At 42.2% G+C, this 23,691-nt stretch overlaps 1 long non-coding RNA gene across 1 annotated transcript; it reads left to right on the forward strand.

Moving 5' to 3' along the window:
- The first annotated feature begins 4,806 nt into the window (after positions 1–4,806).
- LOC310761887 lies at positions 4,807–6,019 on the forward strand. Its single transcript, XR_014547727.1, has 2 exons — positions 4,807–4,920; positions 5,597–6,019. It is a non-coding gene; the product is annotated as an uncharacterized lncRNA (long non-coding RNA).
- The last annotated feature ends 17,672 nt before the right edge of the window (positions 6,020–23,691 follow it).

Consider the following 23,691-nt stretch of genomic DNA (forward strand, 5'->3'; position numbering starts at 1 on the left):
ATACAGCCGGGTGTGGGCCGGCGCAAAGCCAGAGAGACAAAGGTTGCTTCCAAGACTGCCGGAGAACACAGTTATCTGCTCGTTAAAGCTAATTTACGATGCAGGCTTACAGTTATCAGTTATCAGTAATGTGAGCTCCTGGCATGGGCTCCAACACCCTGGTACAATCTTCAGCAAGAGCTTGAAGGGCTGGGAGCCGCAGCACAAAGTTTAGGGCGGATTCGAAGTGAACTCCGGCAAATGCGTCTTACCTCGTCGCCTCCTTGCTTCTGCCTCACCACTTTCTTTCAGTCTTGAGTGGTCGTGAGACTGTGGAGAGACCCGGCGAGCGAGTGACGGAGGGGCAGAGCAGCGTCAAGGTTGCTGCTGCTCTAGGCAAGTAATTAAAACCAATTGCTGAGCTCCTTCGCCGTGGGAGTCACAGGCTTTCAAGATTAATGGTGTCGTCTATTGTTCCTTATCTTCAAGACGCTGACTCATCCGGCACTTTCTCTGCTCACAGCTCTACAATCTTCTGCTCTCAAGCTCCGGCTAAGGGAAACAGTTGTAATTAAGAAAAATAAAAGAAAAGAAAAATAAAATACTGGTCTAAAACGAGTTAAAACGAGATAAAATCAATTAAAACTCAGTTAAAATTTGTGGAGCTCTGGGGCTGACTGCTTAGCCTGCCGCCGCCATTTGCACATGTACGTAGTCACTCCCTGAAAAACATCTTGTTTGGGATCATGGGAGATGTTGCGCCTGGGGTGTCCCAAAATGATCTGCAAAGGCTCACTCGCCTACACAATTCAACATCGGTTTCTGAAGTTGATGATATACATATTGGTGTTGCAGAAAATCTTTTTGTGGTACAGAACTGGATGGGGAAAGAACTGAGTAGGAAGATGGTGGAACAGGATTGACTCACCTGTTCAGTACTTTGATCAACACAGACTGAGCAAACTTGCATCCTTCTGGGTCTTTCTTTCGAAGGGGAAGGAGGGTCCCTTCAATTCAACACAGTATCTGAATCCTCCTCCCCCAATGCTGGAATTCTTATCACAAGGGCCTGGGTCTGCTGCCATTTGAAGAAGAGGTTTAGAGGGCCACTGGCCCTCCTTCTCCCCATTTCTTTGCCTCTCATGTTGATGGGCAGTTAAGTAACAAAACTGCTTATAATGGGATTGCAATTATCTGTGGATGACAACTCCAGAGCAGGTCACTGTATGTGTACAAGATTGGTCGCCACCTGTGATTTAGTGCCAGCATGTTCCGGCAAATGTTTTGTGAGGATTGCTAATAACATGAAAAGGAAACATGCACATTTTGATCTAGCCCACTTTTTGCATTTCTCAGGCTGCCTCTGACCTGCTTTGCCTACTCTCTACACTCAGCTGTTTGTTGGTTAATCTCACCTTTACTCAGCTTCTGCTTCTTTCTTCCCATGGCTTGTTTGAAGATGAGCTTTTTGATTCGTTGGATTATGGAGGCTGTGGAGCATGCACATATGTCTGAATAGAAGATGGTCCACCTTAGCTATTGCCCTCTCCAAGTTCAAGAAATCACAGCTTGTCTCCTAAAGATTCCTTTTACTACAGCATGCAAGAGCAGATTGGAAAATCAAATGCACTGCAGCTAATGTTTCCGTTTTAACAAGCTCTTCTCTTTGAGACCCACTTTCAGTAGAATATATGAGTTACTGGCTTTTTCAGTCTATTTTTTCCCTCAGCGATAGAATTTGTTCTGTCTTTTCTACCACCTTTTCAAATGGAATACTTTTTCCCCCTTCTAAAAGAGCATCATTTTCAGCAGAGCTGCACACCCAAACGATAGATTTGAGATATGGAGGAGGGGGGGAGAAAGCCATTAGATGTATTCACTTTTCCTGTTGCTGCAGGATTGCTTCTTACAATGCATTTTATAGTGCTTTGTTCCGTCTGGTTTTTATGTATCTCAGATAACAAGCTTCCATCACTTTTCTCAGCTGTTAGAGAAGAAAGCCAAAACCATGCGACACTTCAGCACAAATGCTTTCCCATTTCTTTGAAAGTCCCTTTTCTCCATTCCCCTGAAACTCCTTGAATGACACCCAAATTCACAGAAATTACAATTAGTTTATATTATTTTGTAACGATCTATAGCCAAATGCAGGCGCCACCCACATCGCCATCATAGTTCCACCAAGGCAACTCCCATTCAATTTCCAGCCTTTCTAACATGTACATCTCAAGCCAAACACAACATTAAGGGAGCAACGTAATGTAGATGAAACTGGCATAAAGCAAGCTGGTGTAAATTAAGCTGGCATAAAGTTACACCAGAAACAAAACCTCATTCAGCAGGAGGGCTGCTGCTACTGTGCCCAAGCCTAGCAAAGGGGAAACAAGCCTTTAAAATAAATAGTTTTATGCTGGGTTGACAGGTCATGTGACCTAACCCAATGTCATTTTTGCTGATGGAAACATATTATCCCACTTCCCATCCTCCAAACCCTGCTATTTGTCTCTAGTCAAGTTAAAGGCAGTTAAAAGGGACACGGGTGGCGCTGTGGGTAAAACTACAGAGCCTAGGGCTTGCCAATCAGAAGGTCGGCGGTTCAAATCCCTGCGATGGGGTGAGCTCCCATTTCTCGGTCCCAGCTCCTGCCAACCTAGCAGTTTGGAAGCATGCAGTGCAAATAGATAAACAGGTACCACTCCAGCGGGAAAATAAACGGCGATTCCATGCGCTGCTCTGCTTTTGGTGTTCCGTTGTGCCAGAAGCAGCTTAGATGGAAAAGGCATCTTCTTCACTGCCTTCAGAGCTCTTCAGATCAGGGTGGAGACTTTCTGCACTCTTTAAACTTTAAAAAAGATAATCATGCTCTTTTCAGGTGCTCCAAAGGTAGTCTCTGTGGTTGCTCAATGCTATATTTTGGGGAAATGTCTTTAAGGAAGAACTGCATGCCTCTCTAGCATACACCAGTTCAGCCTCTTTGGAAAGAAAGTTCCACAATCATGGTATTGCAACCGATAATGAAGTGCTGAGTATTTTCATATTCCACAGATTCTTTTGTATGCAAGAATAAAATTAGAATCCAGGAAAAGCTTTCTATAGGAAAAAGTAAGTCATTTTTTACTGTTCATTGTTCTGCCCAGTCCCCATGGGCCTAACTTGTGCAATTTCCAGGTTCTCCTTTTGTTCACCTCATATGACTAACATGTTCCACAGTTAGTTATACTAAAGAGGTGATAAACAACATCATACTTACAGACTTACTTGTATCCTTATAATCCCTTTACCTTCTATAAATGGTTAACATTGATGCTGATGACAGCTTGTAGTAAATGTAACTGATTTATTACAGCAAATAATCAGCCAATATTTACACCGCAATATTTCCTAGAATTGTGGAGTTGGAAGGGACCCTGATGGTCATCTAACCCAACCCCCTTCCAGTCGCAGACTTGAGTACTATGGCGCCCCGTGTGAGGCCAAAATGTGCCTCCCAACAGCCCTCATGCTGCCTTCTGAAATGCCTTTCAGGTAAGCAGGTGCCCGGCTTTGGAAAGGAGGTGCAAGGGCTCTGGCAAGGTACTAGAGCCCTTCCACTTCCTTCCCAAAGCTGGGAAAGTGCTAACTAGGTTTTGGGAAGAAGGGTGGTTGAATCTAGGACCCGTCAAAGCCTCATGCCTTGCTTACTGGGCTTTGAGATGGCACCCCTGGGCTCAGCACCCAGTGTTTGCACACCGCTCACACAACCCTAAATCCATCCCTGCCCTTGCAGTGCAAGAATCTAAAGTATCCATGACAGATGGACATCCAACCTGTTTCAACCTGTTTCAAAACCTCCAAGGAAGGAGAGTCTACCATCTTCTGAAGCAGTCTGCTCCACTGTTGAACAGCTCTTGCAGACAGAAAGTTCTTCCTGATGTTTAGTCGGAATCTCCTTTCTTGTAAATTAAAGCCATTTGTTTGGGTCCTACCTTCCAGAGCTGGAGAAAACAAGATTGCTCCATCTTCCATGTGACAGCCCTTTAGATATTTGAAGACGGCTATCATATCTCCTCTCTTTTCTAGGCTAAACATACCCAACTCCCTCAACTGTTCCTCATAAGGCATAGTTTCCAGACCCTTGATCATCTTGGTTGCCCACCTCTTCACATGCTCCAGCTGGTCAGAATCTCCTTTCTTGTAACTTGTAGCCATTAGTTGCAACTCCCTTAACCGAGTCTCCTAAGGCTTGGTTTCCAGACCCTTGATCATCTTGGTTGCCCTCCACTGCATGTATTCCAATATCCTTCTTATATTGTGGCACCCAGGACTGGACACAGTACTCCAGGTGTGGTGTGATCAAGGCAGAATAGAGTGGTACTATTACTTCCCTTCAATATACTATGACAAACTAGCCCAATTTGGCTTTCAACCATTGCACTCATGTCCCGATTGCACATATTTCTCACAGGTACCTGGCTGACCACTAGTACAGGATGCTGAGTTAGATGGGCCTTTGAACTGAACCATCAGGGCTCTTGTGGTTGTCTTGTACTCCAAATTCATGTTGTTCAATGTCACTTTAACTGTCAAGATATTCATCTTGGAACTTGTAGGCTGGTAGCTAGGACTGTGCAACAGGTCTTCCCCTTTCTGTCCCCTTCCTGCCCCTCAAGCCTGTGGAGCAAATTTTTAGGGTGGGATGGGAGCTGCGGGGGGGGGGGAGTTGTGTTGCCCAAGTGGAAGCCTTTTGTGCAGGCAGAATGGCAGCATTAGATAATACAACCCACAGTTTTTAGTTTGAAATCCTGAAAATTCTCAGCTGGAAATCAGAACACAGAAACACCCAACTGAATTTCGGCCATCAGGATTTGTTGGTCAGAGGAAACGGCCTGAACCGACTTGAAAGTTGTGTGAGAGAAAGAAGAATCCTGCTCTTGAGACCTCATTGTCTTTCTTGCACGAGAGGTATTCCTTTTATTTTTCTTTATTTCATTTTTCCATTTCATTTGCCTTCAAGGCATTATGTAGAGTTCAAAAAGCATGTGCTGCATGCCGATTGAATGTTTGTGAGTTGGGGAGTGGGAAGCTTTCTGCAGGAAACGTTTAACTTGAAAACAGTATTGTCATTTCTTATACACGTTAGCTTGGTTTTATGCTTCTGGTAAACAGTTTTAGAATTACTTATGAAGGTACTTGAATGAATGCCTTAGCACATTTTAAATTATTTACCAACTTTAAATAATATGTATGACAGAGAATAGTGAACAACTAGCAAATCAATAGCAAAGCAAGTTATAAATTTAGTGTGGCGCACAAAACACATCAACCCAAAAATGTATAAATGGAAGTTCTAGGCTAGAAACATGAAGCTCAAAAGCAGAACTAACCACATCACCCAAAAGTGATTATGATTGGCACTGGAGCAGAAACCCAATAGATCTAATGGGGAATATTAATTTGTGGAAGTGGTGTTTATTTTGAGCTAGCGCTAACTCTCCTTTCATATATAAGGCTGTCTTTCAAGACTAGGTTAGTGCCTTTCAGAATTAACACACACTATTATGTACTGCTGCTAATTATTCCAAGTTGAATTTGCAAGCATTCATTTTGGTCTTTTCATCTCTTCACATCTCCTAAGCAGAATGACATCCCGCTCTAACAGCGTCTCCCTGAAGTAAAAGCCCCAAGAAGGTCAGAAGAAAAACAAAGCATGTTAGCCTAAACGAAAATGAAGATAGGGAATTAAGGAATCGCTTTCTTTAAAAACAACAGCCTTGCAGCTTAAGCTGTAACAGACATGAAAGAGCAAGAGAACAAGATGTTCACCTATGTATTTACGAAGAGAAGAATCACTTTCTTTCCAAAGGGATTATTTATTACAGTCCCAGAAACTGCCGTGATGCACTGACTGCTTGACACGGTTATAGAAAATCAATGGGATTCAATCTGAGAAAGTTGTGTTGCATACATTCAAACCTGACAGTTGCATAAATCAGTATTTCAGGCTTTTTTTCTTTTTCTTTTTGAAAACCATCAACTCTAAATAAAACTAGATTCAATTGTATACTTCCCCCCTCCTTCCTTTAAGGCTGAGGTTGTGACTGATATTTCATTTTTCTTCAGAAAGGCCTCTATTACCAATTGGCATTCAGCTGCCCTGTATGGCTGAGTGATGAAAGATCTTTCTCTCTTTATATATATATAAAAATCTGATTAGGGAACCTGTCTTCAAAGCATTTTCACTTGTTCAGATTTCTCTGTTTTAGAGGACACTGAGGTGAAAACTTCTTCTAGAGGAACTGCACAGTTACAGACATTCCTTCACCTACGGGTAAACTCAATTCCCTCAGATAGCCTTTGCCCTTTCATGTGGCAAAATACTATCTTGTCATTTCAGTATTTTCTTTGTACTATTACGGTAGCAGAGAGAAGTACCACAAATGCGATGCTATTTTAAGCTTAACCGTATACTTAAACCCATAGACGCATGGTCTGATATTAGTATTTTCCAACTAACACTGACCACAATTGCTGCCATCTTATACATAATGCAAACTTGCTGCTATGTCAGCATATTCCTTGCTTTTACTACTGCTTCCCCAATTTTATGATTGGCCATTTGACATGATTACAGTGGGTGGATCAATGTCAATAGCTCTCACGGTACCAGATGAGATTGTGTGACATACCTAATCGAGGGTATGTGCTTGAATGCTGATATTTTTTAATACTGACACAAATAAATATCAAGAGCAAACACAATGACATTTTTAGACTTTATAAACTAATTCAAGTACTGTATAGGGATAAACATGTAAAAAATATGCATATATGTTTTTTGTAAACAAAGCTTGCGTAGAACTTTCACAGTCAGATGAGATATGTGAAATCTCAATGTGACATATATGCTCAAGGGATCTGAACTGACCAGGAATGAGAATTTGGGCTCAAAGCAAATAGCTCAATGAAGAGGCTGACCAAGCGAGCAGAAGTTTTGAAAAAGGCAAAAACCATGCTAGTGTCACAATTAAAATGCACCTTAAATTTTCAGATGTGATTTGAGCAAATTTGGCAGTGCTAATAAGCAGAAGAACTAGAGATAACCTAGTAAGTTAACATTTGTTAGACACATTTATACTTACCATATAATGTTTTTAAAGCATGTTTTTATAATATGTATCTGACCTCTTTATTCTATCCTTTATTTTTTATTTTAATTTTAAAGAGCAGTAAATAAAGTTGTGTTTTTAACTCAGTTAACCTGAAAACCTGTGATCTTTGCAGGGCAAAATGTATCAGCTTTAATCAGAAATAGTTCAAGCCTTAGTGACTGCCTGGGTGGGTGTGAATGGGTTTTGCTTACAGGGAGGCTAAGAAGTAAAGAAGCAGGTTTAATCTTGCTAGGATATTAGAAAGATTTGCAATGTTGGCCATCTGGATTTTTGCTACTTTAAACTTTGGGCCTATGGAAATGCACGTTGTCCCCATGCAGAGAGCAATACTGAGACCATTCAAACTAGATCTTCGAATAGAACAATGCCGTTTTCATATTCCATTTGGCTTTCTGGATTTTGCGTGTTTAGACCCAGAGACCTCCCCCTTAAATAAACACACATTTGACTCAAATTTTAGTTTTGGTTTTTGGCAGAATTTAGGCCACAACTTTATTGATTACAGAAAAGTGAGTGGCTGCATAGGCTCTGGTTCGACTAGCTCCCTGCACCCTTGCAGGTAGCGCTGACCCAGAGCTCTATCATAGGTCAGCCAAGGGTGAACACCTGAGGCAGGTGAAAGGCCTGGGAACAGACCCTGTTCACTCCCCAGATGCTCCCCTGGACTCAGGCACGGGCACAACCCCCTCTCAAGGGTTGACCAAACCAAGTTGAGTCCCTGGATTCCTTTAACGGAATACCCTTCACATAGGGATGGCAAGACCGTTCTCCCATCCCTATCACATGAACCAGTGCCTATCCGCAACCTTACAAGTTGTGACGAATTGCTACATGGCACGCGAAACCCAAATGGCAACAGCCAATCAGCCAAGTGGGGAAAATTCCTGCCGTGCCCCTGTCCCAACGACAGTTGACACATGAGGGCATAGCAAGGTCAATCGCAAAATGCCCTAAAAATAGGAAGAGGTGGGCGGGTGTTCCGATGCATGAGCCGAAAGAGGAAACTCTGGGTCACGTGCAAAGGTATATATAGGTCCCTCAATCCGTTTAGACTGCACCCCATTGGCCAGATTAAACCCAACAATGAGGGACCTACCAATCGGGTGTTGTGGCTGTCCAATATACCCACCCACAACCAGGAGGTCAGTCTCCAGGTCCCACTGCAACACGTGCCCTCTTTTAGGGAGGACACAATCTATGGGAAAGAACTTTCGTTTCCCAGAATATGCAACTATAAAAGTTTTTTCTCAATACCAATTGGGAGAAGGTGACATGGGACAGAAAAGACCAGGAGGAAGAAGCCAGCTGGGGAATTGATTACAATTCAGAGAAGACTTTAACAGGAGAAATCCAAGGCAGCAACATGTAACTTCAGGCCTCTCTTTTTCCAATTTTTGCCTGGCACAGACAGACATTTGATTGTTTTTGCCTGGCCACAGAGCTCCATGAGGAAGAAGGAATAGTTTAAGCTAATTCACTCATTAATGCCATGCAGAAAGACACCTTCAACATTTATAAATTTTCTAGTATTGCTGTATAGGGCCAAAAGTACAGCTACAATATTGTTCTGACCACGTTTTAATGTCCCAGTGCCCATTTTGACATCCCAAAAATTGTTCTGTGACAAGGCCTGCTTGCTTCTTATCAAGTGCTCAGAAACTGTAGAAACTGATGGGTCATTTGTTAGGGCCAAGTATGCACAGGCTGAACACTGAATTTCTGTAAAAAAAAAGAGGAGCACTTGAGAATAGATCGGTGCTTAGAATTCTAGACAAAGGGCTGAATGAAAGAGCACAGCTAACAGAGGACTTAACCGTTCACAAAGTCATACAGATGACGGTGCAAACTGTGTTGATCGGAACACAGATTAGGGAGCAAAGGCAATTTGGGGATGACCTCTACTCTGCAAAACAGAAGAAGCAGTTTCAGCAGCCATTTTGGAAAGAGCAAAATCACTCTTCATGCGTCTGTAAAAGCAGAACAAAAGAAAGCCACAGTAAAAAAAAAAAAGCAATTTAAAAAGCACTCTGCAGCAAAAAGGCCTTCAGGGAAATGCACACATAATACCTGAAAGCCTTTGTAGTGTGGGTGTTTGAACAGGACCTGGGAGACCAGGGTTCAAATCCCCATTCAGCCATAAAGCTCTGGATGATACTGAGCCAGTCACCTTCTATCAGCCCAACCTACCGCATGGGTTGCTGAGGGGATAAACTGAGGGAGTGCATTTATGGCATCGTCAGCTTCCTGGAGGAAAGACGGGTTATAAATGTAATAATAAATATTTTTTAAAAAACAACAAATATCAAGCTGACCTTCTGGGACTCTGCCTAAATAATTATGTTATATTGACAGTAATTGTACTATTCTGCTTGAGTTATTCAGAAGCATTGGAGGGTGTTAGAGACTTCCAGCGGAAACAGGAGTGGAGATTGCTGGTGTTTGCTTATTTGTCCCATGGACAGAACAGAAATCCATCCAAAGAATATGAGCATTATTCATTGTTGTTGTTTTCAGTCCACAAACAATATGCACGTAACTGATGATCTCCACAACTTTTTCCATTGTATTTCCTTTGGAATGAGTGGTCTGGAATAGCATGATAATAACAATTCCAACATAGTTGTTTTACATACATTCTCTCAGAAGCCAAACTGTAGTGAAATGAAAACACTGTTGCATGTGACAAACTCGGGTCAGAACAGAAATCAAGGCCTTCTTCCTTCTGTAGAAGCCTTTGAGATTTAGCCATGAAGGGGGGGGGGCACTAGGGGTGCATTGGAAGATGGCCGACAATAACATCTCTCCAACCCACACGAGGTAATTATGAGGCTGTTATGGGAGTATGCAGCCTCCCTTGCCCCCCCAAGGGAATGGGGGGGGGACTGCCCTTGCCTGCTGTGCCCATATACCAACCCCAAACTCGAGGGGGTGGGGGCACTAGGCAGAAAGCCCTTGTGTGGATTACGACTCTCCTGGACGCTGTCTCTGCACTAGCTGCAGCAACTTGATAATAAACAATTAGGAAGAAGCAAATGCACATATTTCAAGTGAAGAATGGGGAGTAAAGACTGCTAATTGAAGGGACCTCTGTGAAAGAAGAGCGGCGGGTTGGATCAACAGGAATATATCATGAGAAGACACATCAAGGCTCGGTATGTCAGCAGCGGGACTGGATGGGGGGGGACTTTTTTCTCTTTCTTCTATGTGATTAACCAATAATCCCCCCCCACAAGTCAGAAACATCGCTTAAATGACCTAAGCTGGATGATTTAAGACTGTGTGAAAATGAACTCTAACCAAAAGCATGTTTTAAGGAGATCGAGGAAAGTACAAGAGCTTTTGGGATGACGCAGTAAAAAATAGCGTCGCCATTTTGGCAAGTTCTGTTGAAAGATTTATTTATATATATATAAAAAAGAGATTTAGCCATGAAGGAATTACCATGAGATGTTTCCACAGTGGTCATTAATTTAATTGCTGTTTCTTTAAATGAAAGGGGGAATATAGGTGAATCGTGCCCCTGTATGGTTTATATGGCGGAGAGGGCGCTCAATGGCGACAGTCCATGATGGCTCTCGTCTACTTCCACGGCTGGAGAAAGCAGTGATTCTGATTACCAGCTGCTGGAAGCCACAGGAGGGCAGAGTCTCCTTGTGATCCTGCTTGGCTTGCTGGTTTTGCACAGGCATCTGGCTGGGCACCGTGAGAACGGGGTCATGGACTAGATGGGGCCCTTGGCCTGATCCAGCAGGCACAAGATGGAAATGGAATGAGTTACATCTGGATTCCTCTTACTGTTCTATTCTTGTTTAAGAAATGCAACAAAGTTATTGCCATGTTTCCAAGTGGTATGCCCTCTTAGCCTTCCATGATGCTGTCTGCTCAGCCTGGCAGCAGCTCTTCAGGATCTTGAGCAAAGGTCTCTGCCCATTCTCCTACCTGAGTTCTTTTTAACTGGAGTTGCTAGAAACTGGGGTTTCTGAATGCACAATGTTCACAGTGCTACAGAGCCTCAGGAGTCAAAACCAGACAAATTGACTTTCTACAGATGTGTATATGTAGCAGTGAGACATTTCTAATCTTATTGACCATCTTGATCCTAAAGGAATACCTTCAGAAATATTTAAAGTCCTAGCCCTTGGTGTTCAAGAAACAGATAACTAAGAAATGAAAGACATATACTATGTTGTTCATCTGAAAAGTCAATACTTCACTAGAGATAATAGACTGTCTTTCACTAATTCTCCTTCAATGCAAATTAAAGTGACCTCAAGCTTAAGATTTATAGACAAAATAAGACTACAGTGAACATTGTCAGGCTAGGCAGAAGAAAGTCATGGGTTGGATTTTTAAGTGTCTCTGACTTACACAAGGATTTAAGGATGTGGGTATGCTATGTACTGGTGCATGCTTCCTCAAATACATGCGCCACACACACTTACAGAGTGGTGATGTAACTTAGTAGTTAAGGACATGAACTATGCATTAGGGGACCCATTCAGTCATGAACTCTCCAAGTTGCCTCGGGCCAGCCACTCTCTCTTTTTTTTTTTTTAATTAAATATTTATTGGTATTTTCAGAAAACACACAACAAACAAAAACAAAAAAAAATAAACAAAATATTCGAAACTAAACAAAAAAAATAGAAAAAACACATACAGTTTCTGATACTTATTTTCCTCAACCTTATTTCTCAGACCTCCTCACACCTCCCCTTCTTGTATTCCAATTTAAATTGTCAATTCAGCAAGTCCTTAACTTATTTCTTCACCTTAACTTAAACATTTATTCTAACATACTGTTATTTTACTTTACTTCTTTTTTCCATTTCCTCCATTTATTTTTTAACAGCCTTATTCTCACTTAGTTAAAAAAAAACAAAAAAAAAAAAAACCAATTTCACCTTATTAAAATTACACATCAATACTTATACCTCATTAATTTACTCTTGAACCTTTTTCCTAAGGTCGACCAAAATTTCCCTTCCACGGTTTACCCAATTTCCTTACCACTAACAAAATATAAAACAAACAAAGCAATGCAAATTATCCTTATGTACCCTTTGAATTCCCAACCTCCACCCACCCTTCTCCCGGTTCCAGTCCCCAACCAATATCCATCAGTCTTTATATTATTTATTTAGCCTGGAGATCTCAGGTCCGAGGCCCTTATGTCTCTCTCAGTTCCTTTCTGCCGGTCTCTTTGATAGACCTTGATGTTAAGCCCCAGGTCTCGGAGGGGCTCTGGCCCAACAGAATCGGTGTTGCTTCTAGCCAGTCCTCCATACTTAAAAGCAAAAGCAAAGCCTATGGGGTATTCCAACTCTTGTTTCAAATTTCTTTCAAATCCAAATGTCCCCACAGCTCCAGCTTCCACCTTCAACAAATTTATAATCCTCAGGTCTTCAGATCTCCTCAAAAGAGGATCTCTCCATTTTCCAAATTCCCAATCAAACCAGGCTTTCCGCATCCAGTTTTTATTGTCCTTTTTTGTCATCATGTCAGGCCTCATATTGTAGCTCTCCTTTGACTCCTGCAAACCTCCATCTCCTCCTTCGTTTTCTTCAAAAAGAACATATTGCTCCATCGTGTCTACGCTTTCGGTTTCATTTATTTGTTCAGTTGAATAGGCTTCCTGTTTCAAATCCTTATCAGACTCCAAGCTGTTGTTTACTGTCCAGTGTAATAGCGCTACCTCTGTAGACAAAGCATCGTACTCATCTTGTAAGTTTCCCAAGAGAACCAGTGCTCTGTCCAATTCTGCTTGGAATTTAGACACTCCAGCCATTTTTGTAATGTAGTATCCTTGTTACCCCTCTAGGGGGATTTAATTCCTTGATCTTCCTTTCAGCTCAAAAACCAAAAGTCCAGTTATTTTGTATCAACCTTATTTTCAACAAGTTATCCCGAATAAACCAGCAAAAACAGCAGAAACAATGTTCTCTTTTTCCAGCTGACAACTAGCTGACTAGCAGCTCACTTGACAGCTGTCAAAATCTTCCATGCAACAGGCTTTCTCATCGGACGTTCCCGGGTCTAGGGGGGGGGTGTAGTTTCAGCTCCCAAAATTCTTTTTATCCTCCAGAATATCCTCTTATAATGTCCAAACCGTGAGGTCAGGATCTTTAGTTAAAAAAAAACAAGAAACAGATTCTCTCGACCTTAGCTCGGGCCAGCCACTCTCTCTTAGCCTCAGAATTGCTGACAGTAAGACAGAGATAATAAGTGCATGCAAGAAAAGTGACTGCCTTTATATCATATATTATGGAGCCTCCAAAGATTAAGATGTCTCACCTTTTCAGCATTCCGTCATTACAAAGCATGAAAATTATATTCATGGTAAAAATAAAAAATAAAGATTTCTCCTCTATCAGTATGAAAACTGGCACACAGAACCTATCTTGTCAGATGCATAATCTCAGAAAATTCCAATGAAAACTTCTTGAGTTATTTGCTTTGAAACAACAGGCATTCCACACTTTGCAGCTATCTTTCCTCTCACTGGAAACATGCTTTCAATTTCTACTTTTCTTAACCAATGTAATTAAGACATAATAATAATTGATGGATAATTCAGAGTTGTGTTTATCAGGTTTGGGCCAAAATTCATTGTGGGGAAGTAGGAAGCACTTTTTCAATTTTAATTTCTTAGCCACCTCCTACTAGAAACAATTTCTCGGCAACTACCCATAAAAATGAATAGACAACGTAACTGAAACATGCCAGAAGTTTAGAAAGTTGCATGAGTTTTAATTTGTTTTAAAATATTCTATTGCGGTTTTAACCTTCTATATGTTTTAAATTAGGGTTGTAATTTTTAGCAACAATTTTATTGTTTTATCTTTTTGTAAACTGTATATAAATTTTAGGAAATAAATAAATGCAAGATTTAAAGCAACAGAACAGCAAACTGCAATACACCTCTAAATCACATTACCCCATAAAAATGTCTGTAACATAACCAGTAATAACTAGTTATAAGATAACCAACAGAACACAAAATTAATAAACAACCTAACAAATGCCATTGCAAACCATCAAATTCCTGAGAGTAGAATAACCTCAAGCTGTACCAACTGAAGCCTATCTATCCAACAAAACTGCTCTGGGCAGTTTCCTCAGGGTCACCTGCTGTAGTGGTGGAATCCAGGTCCTGGCATATATAAGTCATTTCCCCCTCAAAATGCCTCCAAATATCAGAATGCTGCTATGGGGTGATTGTACTTGGAACACTGTGTACAGTTCTGGGTGCCTCACCTAAAAATAACCCCTCTGGAATAGGGCAGCCAAAATGATCAGGTGACTGGCTGGATAAACTTCCCCTTGGAGGAAACATTAGGGCCTTTTAGTTAGCAAGTAGCGGGGGGGGGGGATAACGACAGAGGCGCACAAGATTATACTTGGCTCCTGCTTGTGGGCCGTCCAAGGGTACATGACTGCCACTGTGAGAAAGGGATGCTCAACTAGATGGGCCTTTGGCTTGGTCCAGCAGGTCTAATCTCATCTTCTGACATTCACTGTCTCCTTTGGGCCAGTATGTAACAGATCCCCAAATACCTAGAAAAGTGGCTTATTGCCAGACGTACATTTTCAAGGTGGGCAATGTTCCCAACGCAGGTGGCACTGTGGGTTAAACCACAGAGCCTAGGACTTGCTGATCAGAAGGTCGGTGGTTCGAATCCCTGCGATGGGGTGAGCTCCCGTTGCTTGGTCCCTGCTCCTGCAAACCTAGCAGTTCGAAAGCATGTCAAAGTGCAGGTATATAAATAGGTACCGCTCCAGCGGGAAGGTAAACAGCGTTTCCGTATGCTGCTCTGGTTCGCCAGAAGCGGCTTAGTCATGCTGGCCACATGACCCGGAAGCTGCATGCCGGCTCCCTCGGCCCATAGAGCGAGATGAGCGCCACAACCCCAGAGTCGGTCACAACTGGACCTAATGGTCAGGGGTCCCTTTACCTTTACCTTTTTATGTTCCCAAATGGCTGCCATCAGACAAGGAGGCATGTAGCTACAGAAATCAGTAATGGGAGAAAAGAAGAGGACTGGTGTGTGGGTGTGTGGGAGAGAGAGAGAGAGAGAGAGAGAGAGAGAGAGAGAGAGAGAGAGAGAGAGAGCCATTGGTCCATCTAGTTCAATACTGTCTATGCTGACAGACAATGACTTTCCAGGTTTTCAGACAGGGATCCTTCCCAGCCCTATTTGGAAATCCTTGGCACTGAGGCTAGGACCTTTCCCATGCAAAGCACAGGCTCTGCCAATGAGCTTTGGCCCTTCCCTATACGTGTGTGCGGTATGTTTTGGAAAGGAGCTGACAAACCAAGGAAAATATGAATATATGGAGACTAAGGGCAGGATTCACCTAACCAGCCCTTCAGTGGAAGCTCTACACAAGGACTTCTGCTTGCAGAGGGGACTTTCTTCCCTCTCCTCCCCCCTTTCACCCCCCAAAATTAGCTTGGGAAGTCAGGAGAAATGTGGGGATTTATTTCCTCTGGTAAGCTGCAATGCTTGTGCAGACAGAATGATTGGAAGAATGTGCCGTAACCCTAAGTTGCAAGTGGGCACAGGATTTAAGCCTGTAGGATGAGTTGCATGGAACATGGAATGGAACTTAAAGAAAAATGCCTTTTCATTTTCTATACTTTCTGATATATTAGTAAATTTGTGAGAACCAGAGCCCTCCTCTTTAACTGAACAGTGTTTTATTTTGTTTTAGAAAAAAAAATCTTAGAATAGGCATATCAAATGATAATAATTTTATAAAATGGTGAATTCTGCGGAGAAAGTGAGTATGGGGAAAAATATTCTCTTGCTCTCACAGCAATAGCACTGGCAGCCTTCCAAAAAACCTCCACACAAATACACAACCCTGACTGACAGTAGATCTGGAACACAGAACGGAAGCCCTTGTTCGCACAACAAATCATAAACATATGGGAGCTATTGGCATATGACGCTGTTGAAATGTTGTTGTGATGGCTACTTGTATAAATGACTTTAGAAATATTTGACAAATCCATAGAAGTAAGTCTATCACCATCTAGTTCATTTATTTACTAAATAGTCATACCCCATCCTATCTGTGAGCTTATATAAATTGTTCAAAGCTATAGCAATCACTGCTTCCCAAGAAATCATAATCAAAGACTTCAGATTCTATGCCTATTTACCTGGGAGTAAATTCCATTGAACACAGTGGGCTTTACTTTTGAGGAACATGCAAAGGATTAGGTTGGACATAAATGATACAAACGAACAACAACAATAGCCACAGGTATCAATTTCCCAGTCCACCATTCTCTTTCTCTCCCATCACATTGCCTAATCAAGGACAGTTTATATCTATAATTTATTATGCAATTTATATCACATTAAGAGAGGGCCTAGAAGTGGAAGACGCTTTCTTTCACCCGGTCAAAGGCTCAGTTTGGCACACACACCAAGTATTTCTATTGTTTACTTGACTGGGGGGGGCAGCTGCCCCTCCCTGCCCACCCCCCTTGGCTAGGCCCATGGCTGACAGCAACAAAATGTGCATTTTTTCGACTTTGCCTGGAAGGCAGTCTTCCCTTCATAGAATCATAGAATCATAGAGTTGGAAGAGACCACAAGGGCCATCGAGTCCAACCCCCTGCCAAGCAGGAAACACCATCAGAGCACTCCTGACATATGGTTGTCAAGCCTCTGCTTAAAGACCTCCAAAGAAGGAGACTCCACCACACTCCTTGGCAGCAAATTCCACTGTCGAACAGCTCTTACTGTCAGGAAGTTCTTCCTAATGTTTAGGTGGAATCTTCTTTCTTGTAGTTTGGAACCATTGCTCCGTGTCCGCTTCTCTGGAGCAGCAGAAAACAACCTTTCTCCCTCCTCTATGTGACATCCTTTTATATATTTCCCTTTCTCCTCTCCAAGTTTTCCAACTGCTCTTTTACTTTCCCTCTTGCAAATAAGGTGGGGGGCCTTTCTTTAGGAGACTCACACAGCTGCGAAACCAGACAGGAGATGCCATCTTTGGCTTCATTGGGGAAAGGGGAAGGAAGAGAATCACTCGCTTTTTGGAATGGGCATGCAAGCAAACTCCATTCTCCTCATTTTCTTCCTCTTTCTCCTCTTCCTTTTCAGGCTCACTCAGTCACTCACACAGAGAGCAGGGAGAGCTGTTTTGTCGGAAGCCTAGACAGTAAAATGGCTGGCAGGCTAGGAGCCTCAATGGAGCCTCCCTTGGAGGCTTGACCTGGAGCGCAAGTCCTTGTTAACTCCCCTAGCTATGGCACTGCAGTGGGGACCAGAATATTATTGCAATGTACTTTTTTTAAAAAAAATAGATTTTTTATTAAGAATTTAAACAAAATATATTATCTTAAAACATATCATTCTTAATTCCCCCCATTTCCCGCCATAAACCAACCAACCCTCCCCACCCCACCCCACCCCACCCCCCACCCCTGAGTTCCCTCAGTTCCAATCTCTGGTTTCTCTATAAATGCTATTCTCTGCATGTTACAAAGTTGTATTGATCCTTGATTTGTCTAACTAGTTGTTATCATTAAAAAGTTTTTGAGTGTGAGTGTTTATTCAAAACCTGCCAAGGAGTCCAATTCACTTTGTTGCGTCTTTAAGTACTTTGTAAAAGGTTCCCATTCATCTTTAAAGTCACAGTTATCCTTGTCCCGTAGTTTATGTGTCGATTTTGCCAATTCTGCATAGTCCATCAATTTCTCTTGCCATACTTCTTCAGTCCGAGTTTCCTCAGTCTTCCATCCTTGTGCTATAAAGACTTTCGCCGCTGTTGTCAATCGCAATGCACATATTTATCAACATGCACAAATTGCCTTTGCTGAATCCCACTGCTTAGGTTCAAGGCTAGTATACTTTGGATTAGTGGCTGCCATTGTGTGGCAAGGTCCCAAACCCTCCCAGGATGTTGGAATAAAGACACATGAAACAGTATTTTGGGTTAATGAGCAGAAAAGGACATAACTTTATTGGTTAAAGAATATGAGTGGTATTGGCTTAGGAACTGGAAACCACATGACTATATCTGACTCCTGCCTGTCTGCAGGAAGTCTTGGAAGGGTTAACCACCAGAAGGGGGAGCCCTGCTGATGCACATCAACTAGGAATTCCCCCAGGGTCACTGGTAGGGGTCATGCCATGGCCCTAGCCCCCTGTCAGGGGCTTCAGAAAGAGACCACGCCACTCAGATTCCTTTAAAGGAGTACCCTTGAATTAGGAGGGGTAGGTGATGGCCACTACCTCCCCTCCCCTTCAACCTAATACTCCAATGCCTATCCGCCGAACCTTACAAAGTTGTGACGATTTGCTACGAGGGAGGCGAAAAACCAAATGGCCGGTGCCAATTTGCCAAGTGGAAAAAATTCCTACCAGGCCCCTTCAACAGACGACCAACAGAGGTCCATAGCAAGGTCAAGAGATAAAGAGCCTAAACTTAGGGAGGGAGAGAGGGAGGGAGGGAGGGAGGGAGGGCAGGAGAACTGAGTGAGCAGGAAGAAAAAGGGGCAAGTCCTCAGCCGTGGGCAGTTTAAATAGCCCGTGCCACGCCCCCGGACCGACTGGATTGGTCGGCCAAGGGATGACGCAGCCGAGGACCCCCCAATGGCACAGGGGCTATCCCGCCCCGTGCACGTGAGTCAGGCTTGCTCCCAGCCTGCAATGTCATTTCCCTGGGAACGGGAAATGGCTTTCCCAGACAACACAGGATGGCTTCATGCTCTGCATTTTGAGAGTGGCTCATCATGTACAGTTAAAAGCAGTTACAGATAGGTAGCCGTGTTGGTCTGCCATAGTCAAAACAAAAAATTTTTTTTTTCCTTCCAGTAGCACCTTAAAGACCAACTAAGTTAGTTCTTGGTATGAGCTTTCGTGTGCATGCACACTTAAAAAAAGCAGAATACTGACAATGAAGTACCGAAGTTGTGCTAGGTGCTGGATAACTTAAAAAGATACCTGCTAGCAAATAAAAAATGTAAGAGGTGGGAAATGGGAAATAAGGGAAGAATAAAAAAAATCAACCCACACAATTTTAAAAATGCCGTTAACGCAGATGAAGATTCTTGCTAATTGGGAAGGACCATAGCTCAGAGCTAAAGCATATGCTTTTTAGACAGAATATCCTGAGTCCAATAAATGGCATCTCTGGGTAGGACTGCGAAAGACCCCTGTCTCAAGTCCCACTGCTGGTCAGTACAGACCGTGCCAAGATAGATGAGCCTGTGGTCTGACTTGGCGCAAGACAGCTTCCCAGCTTCCTTTCGGTTCAGTTGGGAAAGGCTAAATAGAAAGGGTGGGTTGAGTCTTGAAAGAGGAGCCCATAGCCCAGAGGAGCAACTGAACTAGATGGCCTTTAGTCTTATACAAGGCAATTATTATATTACTGGAAGAAAGAGAATATACAAGACCAAAGAGCACATGAGGTTTGATAATGGAGGGCAGCCTCTTTTCACCTTAGTGCATACATTTCCGAATGTGCAAGGATAGCAAGAAATCTTAATCCACATTTTTAATAAGCTTTGTGTGACCTATTACTGTATTTTTCGAAGGGTGATTAATATTCAGAGTTTGAGACTGAATTTATTCTTGCTGATTTGTGTGCATATTACAAATTCACCTCCTGAAATCCAATCTGCTGAATATTTCCCCTCTTCATTATTATATAACCCCCATTTTATTGGCACTGGGTAGGCTGCTGCTTTGCTCAAATGGATGATAAATCTACTGTATAAAATTCACATCCTGGGTTTCTGAGTTTTTAGTAATAGGTTGCCTTTTCATTTAGCGGAAGGGAATGTTGACTCTAGAACCTGCAGATTTACATCTAAGGTTTCCACCCCCTAATACATATTATTAGTGGTCTGAGATTAGAGAAAGGGATGAGAAATTAATCTTATCTGAGGTTTTGAGGACGAAGGCTAAAGGAAAACATCCGATTTAGAAGTGTTACTCTTTCTATCATTTAAAATAACACAACATATGCTACTATAAGCTACTGATGTTGGTGCACACCTTTGTGAGATCACAGATGGGACATGGGGCAAATGTTTAGCAGTTATAGGTATTGCTTTCCAGTTCTTAGATGGCTTCCATTAAAGTACTTCTATTACACACAGCAAGTTTTTACTTGAACTGATTCCAGAAGGTGGTATTGGGGGACATCTGCTCAGGTCCATGGGCCCTGGGTGCCCATAAATTCTCTCACAAACTCCAAGTTTCCAACAAAACATTTTCAAAGTTACAGTTCTCCCTCTTCTTTCTCCCTCCTCCCTTTGCTGTGGAGAAAGGGGAGGAAATCCCTGTTTCAGGCTACAAAGGCAAGCACACACACACACACACACACACACACACACTCAAATATATATTTTACTATCCGGAGGAGAAAGACTGTTCTTTTTGCAGTCAGTTTGGGAGAGTCAAAATGTCTTCAGGATTGCTCTCCTGTACTATTTCAGACACATGGTTTAGATACTTATGTATGTGTTTGCCTTGTACATTTATGAACATTTATTCTATATTTGAGACCTTAGAATTCTTATAACAGGCCTCAGTTTCTGCACTTCGTCATAAACTGGCTTGTGAGCACTTAAGCTGCTGCACGAAAGTTGGATTCAGGAATCTGGGGATTTAAGTTCCTTTTTGTAGGCAGAATTTTTAAATCTTTACTTGTCATTTAAAACATTTATATTCTTCATATAACATAACAAGGTGGTATACAGCATTAAATCAGGGCAAAAGAAAATGAAATGCTAAAAACGAAAACAAAATGACCCCCAGCCCCACTATCCACAATTCCGTTGCTCAGGAATGTCATTGCAAATAGGTCTGTTTAAACTAACTGGCAGAACTGTTAGGTGCCATCCCGATTCCTCAGTATGGGGACCATCATGGAGTATGAGTACCACTGCAGTGAATTAGGTTTTTTTTTTTAAAAAAAACACAACAACAATACTTAAATTCCTTATTTTAGCTAGCAATATGACGTAATTCTGTAATTTGGAATGTGTATGAGCAGATGGCAAACCTTTGCTGGAACAGGTACACATGAATATCACACCTCTTAATATTTTCTTATGCAAACTGTACACATTGCCAAGTGTGTGTGTCTATGTGTGTGTCTGTGTGACTACAGAAATTGCAGTTCAACTTAAGGGATACCAGCTATGTGTTAAAATGAAAAAGAAGTGTTTCCCCGTGATAGAAAAAGAACATTCAAAGCACAATCTAATTTATTTTACTTGCAAGTTCTGCACACCATTGGGGAGGGGACATGTCTGAAATGTGAGATATCTCAAATTTACTGTAAGGTGTGTATGTGTTTCAGCTGAAATATCCTTTGAAGATATCACAATATACTGAGCAAAAGTATGTGGAGGTGGAGAGGACATATGTCTTGAACTTCAAAATAGGTACCTGACTGAAATAGAAGGAAATTTTGTGGGACCCTAATACTGATTATATTACATAAGAATGGACATAGCTACCAGTCCTGGTCTATTTTCAACCAGGTTCTACTGTACCTAAACTTGTTATCATTCCTGCAATCTATCACACTACTATTTTATTAAACCATGCATTTGATAGTGTTTTGTGATTTTAGGTTTCTTTAGGCCATTTGATAGCAAAAGACAGAGTAGAAATGTTATTATTAAATACTGAAATTATATTCAGTGTGACTTCAGTGAAATTTTCCTTGTCTGCATCTGAAACTACCACATTTGAATTAATTTAATTAGAATGTGACAGCCTGAACTATTCTGGATTATTCATTCATTCAGTCGATCACAGGTGTTCATGAAAACCCTGACAACTTCTGATATAAAGCAATAGGACCCTATCTCCTGCTCCTACCTGACATGGTTTTGGGTTCATTACACGTAATCTAATCTGTGCTTAGAAGCAATTGTGCTTAAAATGTGTAGATTCTGCTCTGTTTCTGAAGGATCTAAGAGAAAGCCTATCTGTTCTGTTCTGTTCTGTTCTGTTCTGTGTAACTACTGTTCAATGATATCCCCTCAAGCTTCAAGACACCAATTACGTCCCATGTTGGGTCTAAATTGTTTGCATTTCTCATTTTAAGCAGCAGTCTAGCAGCACTGTTCATTTAATTCCTTTTTAGTTCTATAGCATCTAATTCTAGTAAGTGACAATTGTGTTGCAGGCTTGAAGTTATGCAGTGTAATATGCTGTCAGGTAACGTTTGACCTCAGAATGATGAAATCCACCTTGACTTTTTACAGTAAAGTGTTGTGTTTCAAGAGACCTCTAACGTTGGCGCTGCTTTGCTCATTTCCTTGTACTTCCTTGAGTTTTCTTTTTGCTGTTTCAAATTATCGAAATATTACTAGGCCCAGCTGCAGGCTTTTGGGGATGCCTGGGCAAACTGTGTTTCTGGGTGGGGTGGTCTGTCTCATTTTGCCGCCTGAGGTAAAACAGGAAGGTGCTACCCTGTGCATACGCCACACCACTCACTCCCTTTGCCACACCAGCTGAAGCCTCATTTAGCAGCATGGTGTGGCTGTGGCTTTTGTGTCCTGGCAACATCTCATGAGAGCCAGGAAGAGGCCTCTGAATGATTTTTTGGGGTCCTTAAGAGATTTCGCTGGAAGCCACCGCAGCCACTTCTCACTTCTGTAGTGGCAGTGGAAGTGCTCACAGAGATGCCGTTTGGATTCTGCCGCCTGAGGCGGCTGCCTCATGGATGGGCCAGCCCTACTGCTGAGCCTCCCCAACATCTGCCACAAGTTGTGTTGCCTCCTTACCCCATATATGCTCACTCAACCACTTTGATCTGTGGAAATTGCAGTGTTACACATGCCGCTTAATATTCATTCTACATTTAGTGTAGCAGCATCTACACCGTGAAACTCCCTTCCTATTAACACCAGGCACGTGCCTTCATTTTACACTGTTTTAGGCACCTGCTTAAAACTTTTTTTTTTTTTTTTTAGACAAACCTACCTAGATATGTATGGGACGCGGGTGGCGCTGTGGGTAAAACCATGCCAATTGCATGGTCGGCGGCTCGAATCCCCGCGGCGGGGTGAGCTCCCGTCATTCAGTCCCAGCTCCTGCCCACCTAGCAGTTCGAAAGCACCCTTAAGTGCAAGTAGATTAAATAGGTACCGCTTTATAGCGGGAAGGTAAACGGCGTTCCGTGTGCTGCTCTGGTGCCGGTTTGCCAGAGCAGCTTCGTCACGCTGGCCACGTGACCCGGAAGTGTCTGCAGACAGCGCTGGCTCCCGGCCTCTAGAGTGAGATGACCTTTACCTTTACCTAGATATGTAGAACACTGATGTCTGTTTTAATACGTTTTAGTTTATTGCTGATTATAATTTTTTATTAGTTGTTTTTAACTCTTTTCACCAGTAATGTTATTGTTTTATTCTTTTTGTAAACTGCTTTGAGGTTTCTTATGATCAAGCAGAGTATAAATTTTATGAAATAATTAAAGTTTTTATTGCTTTCTGTTAACAAGGAAAAGGTTAAATATTGATACTGTAAAATAACAGCTAGGGTGGCTAGCCCCTCCCCCTCCCCCAAATAGAATGACT

Source organism: Podarcis filfolensis (genome assembly GCF_964270895.1).
Source record: "Podarcis filfolensis genome assembly, chromosome: 4".
NCBI classification, from domain to species: domain Eukaryota; kingdom Metazoa; phylum Chordata; class Lepidosauria; order Squamata; family Lacertidae; genus Podarcis; species Podarcis filfolensis.